The 12,127-nt window shown below is 39.5% G+C and overlaps 1 non-coding gene across 1 annotated transcript; it reads left to right on the top strand.

Annotated features, from left to right (window-relative positions):
• The first annotated feature begins 11,130 nt into the window (after positions 1–11,130).
• On the top strand, positions 11,131–11,252 carry LOC136228084 (5S ribosomal RNA). The gene has a single exon (XR_010688419.1). It is a non-coding gene; the product is annotated as a 5S ribosomal RNA (ribosomal RNA).
• Positions 11,253–12,127: the final 875 nt, after the last annotated feature.

The raw sequence follows: 12,127 nt of genomic DNA, 5'->3' as shown, positions 1-12,127 counted from the left end.
ACAATTTTTAATTAAAAGAAATACTTCACTTAACAAGTTAACATATTACTTTAAAAAAACAAGTTAATACATATATTTAGAATTATAGAAAAGTATAAAAATAAAGTTTATGATTTGATCGATTTGTAAAGACATTTTCGTGGTTTAAAAGTTTATAAATAAAGTCTGTAGTTTGTGAAATAATACATTAGGTTTAGTTAATTTACAAATTCAAACCATATATATTGGATGATTTGCAAATCAGTGATTTTAATTGCTCTAAAGCACTATCTTTTAAACTAAATAGTCGCTGCAATAATATTTGATAAAATGTCTAAGCTTGCAAACTGCATAAATTACATATTTCTATTTATAAACTTTTAAGCTACGGGACTGTTTTTACAGATCCACTAAATTCACAAAATTTAATTTTTATTTTTTTTCTTAAAATTATAAGCTAAAACATACTCTTAAAATTATTGTAATTATTATATATGAGTTTCCACTATTCTATTTCAGGATTTGAAAATTTTCAAGTTGGATTTCAACTTGAAAGTTGATGCTTAATACATCTCAACAATTAATTATAAAATTAATTGTTGAGATTATAATTTAATCTCTCAAGTTGAGTCACTTGATAGATCTCAATCTATATATATATATATTTTTATATATGAAAGTAAAAAAAAAATATGTTTGTTTATATAAATAAAAAACTTTTATATTTAGTTTCTAAATTTAATCAAAACATATTGATAATAAATTTGTGTTTAATATAAAACTACATTTCTATACTTATATATATATATATATATATATATATATATATATATATATATATATATATATATTTGTACATATCCTGCAGCGTCTAGAATTCTCCATTGCCTTTCGTTATGTTCTATGTGGTAGGGATGCTGAGTACATTAACCACCTATTCATTAGCTGTTCTTTTGCAGATTCTCTTTGGAGGGCTCTTGAGATTCATTTTGACTGCTTTTTGCCTCGTCATTCCCAATTCATCAACTTCTTCAGCACTCTTCGTAGCATTCATTTTGGCTCACAGGTGTTGATAATCTGACGTGTTGCCGCTGTCACTTGCATTTGGTTAATCTGGTATTGCAGGAATGAAGCAATCTTTAAGGAAGTTTCTCCTTCTATTCAGCACTCGAAGATCACCCTCTTTCGAATGATTCGAGAGTCCTTTGCCACTTCTAAAGGTTTTTGCTCTTCGCGGAGAGATGCTGTTATCTTATCCCGTCTTCTGGCTTCTCCTAGGCCGCCTCCTGCTCCCAACACTATTCCGGTCCATTGGCTTAAACCTCCTTTGGGCTGGGTTAAAGTCAATGTGGACGGCTCTGCTTTTGGCACTCCTGGCGAGGTAGGAGCGGGAGGTATTTTTCGCAACTATCGAGACTTTTCTAAAGGTTGTTTTGCTTTTTCTACCCCTCCTTCTTTTGCTTATATGGTTGAATTGAGAGCCGCTATTTTCGCAATTGAACTTGTTTGGGAGAAAAATTGGCATCAGCTTTGGGTTGAGTCAGACTCAATGTACGTAGTTAATCTGCTTAGACATCGTTCCATGGATGTTCCTTGGAGTATTCGACAAGAGTGGTGGCATTGTCTCAGCATTTGCTTTAAGATGAACATTCTCTTTTCACACATCTTTAGAGAAGGAAATAGAGTTGCCGATGCATTGGCAAAGTTTGAAGTCTCTTTCTCAGTGAACAATTGGTGGCCTTCAGCTCCTGCTTTTTGCCACAAGTTTATCAATGATGACATTTGTAGTATTTCACACTTGCGTTTTTCTTAACTTTCCCTATGTTTTCTCCTCCCCTTCGTTTTGTTTGCTCTCCTTCCTCTTCTCTTATTCAAACACTCACTTTTTTTTATTAATATATTGCGGGTTTGTCAGTTTTTGGGCCATGGGTGCTCACCCCGCCCAAGTTTTGTCTCGTCCCAATTACTATAAAAAAATATATATATATTTTTTGTACATAAAAAATATTATATATTATATATTATTTTTTTTTATTTAATAATATTTTTAAACTAATGTAATAATTAGTTCTGGTTTATATATGTAAAAAAGATATTGGTTACAATCTCATTTTCCGGAGCCATGTTCGAAAGATAGAACATCTATATTATTTATGGCTGTTAAAAGGTTGGTGAAGGAATGTAAAATTCATTCAAACCTCACTGCCAATTTTGCATTTTGTTGATGCTGCTATTTCTACAATATTTGACCAATTTGACAGATCTCACCAAATTAGTTGTCCAGATTATGACTAATTTTCACATTAATTTAATTATATGCAAAAATTTAATTCAATTAAATTTTACATGTTCAATTCTTTTATATCGATTTATTTTGGTATAAAGTATCTTGAAATCCTTAATGATTCTAATTATATGAAAAACATTAATGTACAATGGACTGAAATGTGAGTAAAACGCTTAATGTGTTAAATAAATAATCAACGATTCAATGTATCTAAATGAAAGATTAAATGCTTAATATATCGAATGATCAAAAGGGTCGCAGGATTAGGACCGTATAAAGTGAATGAGGTAATGAACTATTTTCTTAATAATTCCTTTGATCCTCATTAATTGAAAAGACCTAACCCTAATATTTATTATCTATATGCTAGGTTAAGTAATACAACTATACTTAAGTAATTAAAAGACCAAAGGGAAAGGGAAAGGGACACTTGGAGCAATCAGGCTCCTTGATTCTAGGGCATACAATCAATGGTACTGATTGAAGGAGACTTTGATTGAGTGAGCTATGGTGCACCATTGGTTGTGTTGCCAATCTTCTCGAATATACTGAAAAGAAATTTTGATAGAGGCTATGCTTACTTTGTTTTTTAGAAACTAAGCCTTACTTTGTTTTTTCTACCATTGGATGATGTAAGTTCATAATGTGAAATACACTGGACTAATTAATTTATCTAATTGTTTATTATTTTTAAAAAAAATAATAACAAATTTCATAATCCATACATTATATGAACTTTCGACTAGTTAGGATATACAAACATACTTTACTCGTGATATATATAAAATAAGATATTAAAAATTATTTTTGGTAGTGATAACTCTAGTGAAACTTCCGATCGGATCACGTCCCTGAGAGGCGCCGTTGGGATCGGCCGGGGACACTCCGATGCCAAAGTCAGTAACGAATATGGAGAATAAACTGAATGGACAAAGCTTAGCGAAGAGTAAGTATGAGTGAATGTACCTTGATAGCCTAGACGTAGGCTATTTATAGTAGATGGATTTGCAACTTCTAGGTAACTAGAGAGTCTCCATTAATGCTCATTTAATGGCGGTTACAAGTTACTCTTAACCTGACGGGTTAAGACTATTAATGATTCATTTAATGATCATTATGGCCGAGTTGACGGTTAGCCGTTACTTAAGTAAATGGAGAGATTCGCTTTAGAGATCCGCCAGCGGATCTCTTAGAGCTAACCCAGGGGGATCCGCCGGGCGGCTTCCTATGCCTCATGGCATACTTGAGGCGATTATCTCTTTTGGTCCTTGCGATAATATCTCGATGTTATCAGAAGCCCCCCAAAATGCCTTTAAAGTCCTTTAGGGCTTTTAGACTTCTGCGCGCCGTCACACGCTTCCGCATTAATGAGCACTCTGTTCGAGGTTCTTTGATGGTTGACACGTGTAATCACACTGCCCTAGGAGCGTTTTAAAAAGCCGTCTTCTTTCTCCGGAGTTCTCTTTCTCCATTGCTTTCCATTTTCTTCCGCTTTTCGGAGCTTTTTCTCAGAAACCTCAAGCTTCTGCGTTTCCATGTAAGTGTTCTTTATATCATTTTTTGAATGTTTAGAAGTTCATCTTCGTCTTCGGGGTCAACTTCAGAACTTTTTAATTTGCCCTCTTCTCCTCGCATTGAAGTAGATTTTAGTTGGTCCTCGTCTTCGTCTTCGTCGGAGGATTCCCAATCTCTCGCCGGAGAAATTAATTCCGGTTTAGCTGAGTTCAATAACTCGGCGCAGAGCCATTATCGGACTCGTTCTTCTGGAAATCCTTCTTTTCCTTCTAGTTTCGCTCCGACCGGTGCCCGTAACCGGTTTCTGGGTTCAATGGCTTCTTCTTCTGTTCCTGTTAGGAAGAAGAAACCTCGAGCAGAATCCACTTCGTCTCGCATGAGTGCCGCGGATTTGGCGAACCTATCGGATCGCTTTCCGTGGATTGAAAACTACGAAACCCAACTCCCTGCTTCACATCAACGCCCTTCCAAACCGCCGACAGGCTTTTTTACTGTTTTTTGTAGTCATGTTGAGAGAGGGTTTCGCCTTCCTCTTCCCAAGATGTTGGCGGATATCCTCTCGTATTTTGACATCGCTGTCAGCCAACTACATCATAATGGTTGGCTTGATATGGCCTTGGATTGTTATCTGGCGTCGAATTTAGGTGTAGCGTATAATGGCCGTATCTTCAGAGCCCTTCATAAACCTTCTAAGAGGAAGTCAGAGTCCTATCTTACATTCGCCAAATTTGGTGTTTATTCGCCCTTCTACCACAAAATGTCTAACGTGCACAGCTGGGATGAGAGTTTCTTCTATGTGAGGGTAAAGGAGGACGAGCCATTGGACTTTCCTTTAGTCTGGAACTCTCGTCCACTACACATGGCGGGAGATATGCGAATCTTAACGCTTGGTGATGAGGCTGTGGCGGATCTCATGAAGCAAATTAAGGCGGATGCCTGGACCTATGAGGATGCCTTAGCCTTCATGATGAGCGACGTTCCTTTGATCCGCCGAGTGGAGGATCAATTTGTTTACTCGAAAATAACTCAATTTGATCAAGGTACCTTATTTATTTTTGGAGCTTTAATTTATTTTGATATCTTCTTTTGGCAGGGCTGCATCTAAGGCAAATCGTGCTCTTGCAGAGACGCGCAGGCAGTTTCGAGAAGAGGAAGCCCGTAAGAAAAATCAAGAGGCTATCCCTCAAACTGATACGGGCAAACGCCCTATGGAGACGACTGCTGATCCGCCACTAAAGAAGAGGCGGCCCAATACCGTTGGGAGTACCAAGATAATGGCGGATGCCTTTAAATCTGCCAAGACTACTGAAAAAACGGTTCAGGTAATGCATCTCTTAATTCTTTTTCCTACTCGTCGGATTTTGAAGTGGCGTATGGTCTTTCTTACTTGTGCAGACGGTGAAGCCCAGTACTGGCGAGTCTTGGTCCGCCAAGTTTGCTGGATGAACTTTCGAGGATGAATCGCTTTTGAATAACCTGGACGAAGCTCTAGGACAAGTAGGAGAAGTACAAAGGGGCTATGACCAAATCCCCGGATCGATCCACGTCCAAAAGGGAAAATCAGAGCTTCTTTCAGTAAGTTTTTGGAAGAGTGTGATGATTTCTTTGTTTCTGCTTTTTGGCTAACTTATTTTGCTTTTCTCAGCTGTACGCCCGCCTACGTACCTTGGAGAACGGGCTGCTTCAGAATGTGGCGGATAGGGCTACTGTTGAGAAGCTGGAGAAAGAGTTGGCAAATGCCAATTCTTCTTTTGCCATCGCCAATGCCAACCTTGCTTCTGCTAATGCGAACTTGGCCTCTGCCACAGCTGCTTTGATTCTCCGAGACGAGGAGATATAGAAGCTAAAGGCAAAGATAGCCTCCGATGCTAAAAATCATGATGATGCTCTCGGGGAGGCGGAATACATGGCAGGCGAACATGCATTCTTTTATGGAGAGATGCTTATGGCGTACTTCTCCTTAGCTCATCCCGGAATCGATTTCACAGATCCTGAGTTCGTCGTTCCTGAGCCGGAGGATGTGGCGAGGTTCAAGAAGATGTCTGATGCCAAGGGGTATCTCCGCGATTATGTAAGAAGATGGATGAAAGGAACCTTGCCTGAGGCTAAGCCTTCTACCATAGTTGTGGAGGATGATCCTCAGGAGATACCGTCTAAGGCTGATTCAGAACCAAAAGGGGACAAGGAGGTATCTATTGGTGGCGAATCTACAACTGTGGAAAAAAAGGATCCTCCGGTGAGCCCTGCGGGTGAGGGAAGCGCAAAAGGGGATGCCCCTGCTATCATTTAGTTTTTGTTTGTATAAGTTTTTGTAAAAACCAGTATGATTCCAAACATTGCTATTTAATTCACTTTTACACTTTGTGCCCGATAGTGTTTTGAATGTGAATATGTTCAGGATTTTTGTTTGAAGTAGGTGGCCAGCCATACTTCACCGTATGAACCTTTGTGAAGGTTTGAAGCTGTTCTATTCCTCTTTAGAGGAAGTAAAGCTGCCTAGGGGTTCGTTTTGCCACCTATCTTTGAGGTGAAACGATCCGCCCGCAGGACTTGTAAGTCCTTCTTAGGGAAGGACAAGAGAGTGTAAAGACCTTGCGTCCAAGGATCGTTTTAACTCTATTGGTGACCATGATCTGCCAAGTGGCGGATCTGTTGTGATTGTGAGGAGCGTTGGATGCCTCCTTTTTATGACTGGAATATTGATATTGCAGTAGTGAATCATAAAAAAGAAAATGGATAATAAAACCAACAATCTTTATTAATGGAAGAAACACCTTATTACAGGAAATAGGTCTTTGCAAATGAGCCTCATTAAAACCTTTAACAAGAAAAACCTTGTGGGAAAAAGCTTGTTAAAGAAAAAAGAGTACTCAAGACCATAGGTGTATTTCATTCTCTGACCAAGTGTTTATGTCGGCTCGAGAGATTCGCCATGTGTGGTAATGTATTGTCCTCCGCATCATCCTCATCCACTGCTATTGTGGTGCATTCCTCTTCTGTTTCCTTTTTAGATTGAGGGCGAATCATTAACGAAGCCGAATAAGTTTCTTGAGCCACTTTTTGACAACCTCTAACCATCACTCCCCCCTTGACCGTAGGAATGTAAAGTGTTAGATGGCGAATAGAGATAAGGGCTGCAACTTCGGAGATAAATGGTCGTCCGAGGATAATATTGTAGGCCAATTGTCTATCTAGGACTGAGAACTCTAGATCTCCTTTCCAAACTTGATCATCCCCAGCAAGTTCGCACTCCAAAATAACTTGACCTTTCGTCTGAATGGTATGACCAGTGACTCCCAGAATATCGACCATAGTTGGTTCCACTTGGACAGGATCAACTTTGAGTTTGATGAATGCTTCTCGAGTGATGACGTTACATGAACTTCCCGTATCAATCATCACCCGTCTAATTTCCCAGCCTTCAACTATCATTGTGACGACCAGTGCATCCGCATGGGGTGCAATCTCCAGACCTGCGTCTGAGAAAGGGCGATTTAACGATATCCTATCAAGGTTGATCATTTTTGCCTTTTTTGATGCTGGCTGATAACCAGGTCCGCCAGCTATGACATTAATAGTGCCCTTTCCTTTCTTCTTTGAATCCTCCTTGGATCTATCATCGTCTTTTCCTTCCGTTTGGATGAACCGATCCAATTTACCTCTTTCAATGAGTCGTTCAATTTCTCGAGCTAACTCCCAGCAAGCATCCGTATCATGGCCATTTTTCCTGTGATATTTGCAATAATTTTTAGGATCCTTGCCTTTATTGGTATATTCCCCCCCTTTTGGCTCGGGGTATGAAATGCTCCGTTTGTGCTGGCTGTTCTCGATCCACATAAGAACCTCACTTTTAGAAGCATTAAGAGGTGTGAAGGAGGTGACAAATGTTGATTTGTTTCTGGAATCTCTTCGTTTGTTTCGAGGAGAATCCTGACGTTTGTCTCTGTCCCGATCTCGATCTCGGGAGCGGGATTCGCCCCGATCCTTCTTTGGCGATGATGGTGAGCCTCGGCGAATATCATCTACCTCTATAAAATCTTTGCAACGTTCCATTAACTCCGCCATGCTGGTTGGTTTTTTGCGGATGAGGTCTTCTTGCAAACTTTTACAAGTAGTGTTTCTCACAAAGCATTCCACAGCTACGGAGATATCTACGTCAACAATCTGTATACACAATTGATTAAAAGTGTCTACATAGTCTCGGAGGGATTCATTCGCCTTTTGTTTTAACTCAAAAAGCTTTTCGGATTTCACCACTGCAGGAATGCAACCGGCGAATTTAGCACAAAATTCCCTGCTCAATTGATCGAAGCTGTTTATTGAGCCTGGAGGTAGGGATTGAAACCACAAATAAGCCGGGCCTCCTAACGTGGTGACAAACATTTTGCAAAGCACAGGTTCGGTGGCTCGATTGAGTCTGGCCATGATTCTGTATTTTCGAACATGAGCCTCCGGGTTGTCTTTACCTGTATAAATTGCCAGATTAGGGATTTTAAATGCTCTTTCGGTTTCCTCTGCTTCAATCCAAGCCGCAAAAGGCGAATCCCTGTTGGCGAATGGATTATGCCTAGCATTTTCTTTATTCATTTGAAGCACTAGGACTCTGACTCTGTCATCAAAATTCTCCGGCTCCGCCCTGGGACGATCTCTTCGTGGCGATCTGCTCGGAGAAGATGAAGAACTCGATTCGGACGATGAATCCGATGGCGAATGTCCTCCTCGCCCGCCTCCCCTTCCTCCTCCATTGCCTCCTCCCCCACTTCCTTTGTTTGGAGGATTCAGCTCGTTTCCTCCTTGTTGACCTCCTGTCAGAGTGTGTCCAACAGTTCCCGAAGATGGATGGGGTGGCGGTCCTCCTAAATGAGACGTTTTTTTCCGGTCTCTTACTCCTTTTACGACCAGTAGATGGAGGAGATCTGCCACGGCGTGAAGATTTTGTTCACCGGGGCGAAGGAGATCTTGGCTGCTTATCTTTGTTCTTTCTGTGCTTTTTGCGAATGGGCTCTTTAAATCCCCCAAGGGACGAATTCGTCCGTGGTCGTCTGGGTACATTCGGCCCATCAAGATTAAACCTTGGAACTTCTGATCCGCCAGGGGGGACCACGTCATTCCTGCGGCTTCCTTCACCAGGAAACAGCTCCCTCATAACTGGTCGTGATCCACTTGGCGCCGTGGTAGTTACCGTAGAGTCAACGTTATGAGCTTGAAGGAATGAAGAGCTACGAGCCCCTGGTCCCAGACCAAAGTTTAACGGAGGTAGAGACGAGACCATTGACGTAGAAACCGTACTACTATGAGGAATAGTCGTGAACGCTCGAAGGCGGTTTCCAATTTCAATCCCATATCGCGCCTCGATATCCAGAGCGCACATATCAAGGAAGGATGCTGGGGGCATATTTCCATCGATATTCATTGTGGGAGCGGTCGTACTCGTGTGCCCAGCACTGGATGGTGTGATTACTGGCGACTCGATCCCTGAGGAGGGATTTAGTATTTCATCATTCATGATGTTTCAATGTGACCGAAAAATCCTTTATTGGGTTAAGGATTCCACGTTCACCGCACCAATTGATAACTCTAGTGAAACTTCCGATCGGATCACGTCCCTGAGAGGCGCCTTTGGGATCGGCCGGGGACACTCCGATGCCAAAGTCAGTAACGAATATGGAGAATAAACTGAATGGACAAAGCTTAGCGAAGAGTAAGTATGAGTGAATGTACCTTGATAGCCTAGACGTAGGCTATTTATAGTAGATGGATTTGCAACTTCTAGGTAACTAGAGAGTCTCCATTAATGCTCATTTAATGGCGGTTACAAGTTACTCTTAACCTGACGGGTTAAGACTATTAATGATTCATTTAATGATCATTATGGCCGAGTTGACGGTTAGCCGTTACTTAAGTAAATGGAGAGATTCGCTTTAGAGATCCGCCAGCGGATCTCTTAGAGCTAACCCAGGGGGATCCGCCGGGCGGCTTCCTATGCCTCATGGCATACTTGAGGCGATTATCTCTTTTGGTCCTTGCGATAATATCCCGATGTTATCAGGTAGTATAATTTAGGGTTAGTTAAACACAAATCACAAATGACTTAAAATATTACGATTATTACATACTTGTAAAAATAATTATCACTTTATCAAATTTTAATACTTTTAAGCTGCTTCTATCATTTTAAACTGCTTTTATCAAGTGGATAAATAGGAAACTAATATTTATTTAAATTTAAGAACAATTAATTAGTGAAATTCTTTTCCTTCTCCTTTCTAAATTACTTTTTTTCTAAATTGCAACAAACCTAGCTTCCTGAATTACTTCCTGAATATGAATGGCAAGTTTTTCTTCTTTCTTTCTATGTTTCTGAATTTCAATTTCTTCACTATCCTCTCATATTTGAGTTTTCACAAGCCTTTGTCTTTGTTTCAAGTAGATTTTGGATTACAATATTTGAGTTTCTCTGTCTCGTTCTTCCAGATAGTACACATACTATTCCATGCTATTATTGCAAGTTCTTATACAAAGAAGAATTTTTTTTATGGCAGAAGCAGAGGCACCCTTTCAAAATGAATTTTACTTTTGATAAACAAATTGATTGGTGAAACAGAGTTTTGGAATCATTTATTTACTTGTTATTCTCAAAGCCAAACTCTACATAATATGGAAAATCATCTTGCTAAATAATAACTGGTTCTGTCATGGAAATTTTCAAACTTGCAAGAAAAACTCAGATAATCCAAGATTTTAATGGGCAACTGTAGAAAAGGAGATTCACAAACAATGAATTGAAAAAGAAAAACAGAAAAGCCAGAAAAGAAACATTATATATATATATATAGAAATGAATTAATTAGGAATTTGAAATAAAAAAAAAGGAATAATAATAAATAATTTAATGATCACTAACTGCAATTTCACAAAATCAAAAATAATTCAATAAGATTTTGATATTTCAAATTTAAAATACATGATAATGATAAAAAAACAATGAATTGGATATTTAACTGTAAAATGATTTTTTTTTGAAATGCTTCTAATTTCATTAGATAAAACATGAAGAAATACAACAAGTAAAATGTAAATAATAAAACTTCACATGATTATAGACTAAAGCAAATATAGTTAAATCTTGATAAATGAATGTTCGATAAAGTAATAACCTCGTTTATATAATAAATTCTTTCAGTCCCGACTTGGGCCAATAGACTAAAGTAATGACCTGCTTAAATGCATTAAGTACTAAAAATATTTAAATCCTTAGGTCCAATGAAAATATAAATTAATAATTATTAAATTACATACAAAATATATATATAGAGACCAAAACCTTTTAATCCATAAACTATAAGTAAGGGTGCGATCATACCAGCACTAATGCACCGGATCCCATCAGAACTCCAAAGTTAAACGTGCTTGGGCGAGAGTAGTACTAAGATGGGTGACCTCCCAATGGGAAGTCCTCGTGTTGCACCCTAAAACTTTTATTGAAATTATCCACCGCTCGACTGCGATTTTTTTCTTGCGATTTTTTCCTTCGCCCTAATGATGACACCTCCGATCCAACACCATCTCCGACCACCACACGCTGACCCACCAGATAAAGACTAGCCGCATCAACCGATTTCTCGTCGATCATGGAAGGAAATTGCTGAAGGAAGAGGGGAAAACCTGGCAAATAGGGCTCGAGTCGATCTCCGTGCGGCGGGTTTAATCAAAATCGATATCCCCGATTCTGACCCACTGCATCCATGGGTATCAATTGATCCGAAATTGAAGCGAAAACTAAGCAAGACATGGGAGAAGGCCCTGATAATCAAGCTTCTGGGCAGGAATCTTGGCTACATAGCGCTGCAAAAAAGAACTGTGGAACTTTGGAACCCAATTGCAGAATTCAGAATGATGGACCTAGGTGAGGGATTCCATTTAGTTCAGTTTGATAATGATATGGAAAGGGATCATGTGATTAATGATGGTCCCTGGCTGGTGCAGGGACATTATCTGACAGTCAGGACGTGGTTAGTGGATTTTAATCCTGCAGAGGCATTGGTGGAGAAATCACTGGTATGGATTCGTTTTCCACAACTTCCTCTTTTATATTATAATGATGATGTTATCTTGAGCTTGGCGGAGACAGTGGGGAAACCAATTAGAGTAGACAAGAACACGGCTCTAAAGGCACGAGGTAGGTTCGCCCGTGTCTGTGTGGAGTTGAACCTCCAAAAACCCCTTATTGCGCAGTTTGATTTAGAGGGAGACATACAACGAGTTGAGTGTGAGGGGCTTCATATCGCTTGTACAAATTGTGGGAGGTATGGTCATCTAAAAGGAAGCTGCAGTTGGCCAAGTGCT

This window comes from Euphorbia lathyris, chromosome 4 (assembly GCF_963576675.1).
Source record: "Euphorbia lathyris chromosome 4, ddEupLath1.1, whole genome shotgun sequence".
In the NCBI taxonomy this organism is placed as follows: Eukaryota; Viridiplantae; Streptophyta; class Magnoliopsida; order Malpighiales; family Euphorbiaceae; genus Euphorbia; species Euphorbia lathyris.
Note: the sequence above shows the minus strand (reverse complement) of the source record. Positions and strands in the feature narration are given on the sequence as shown.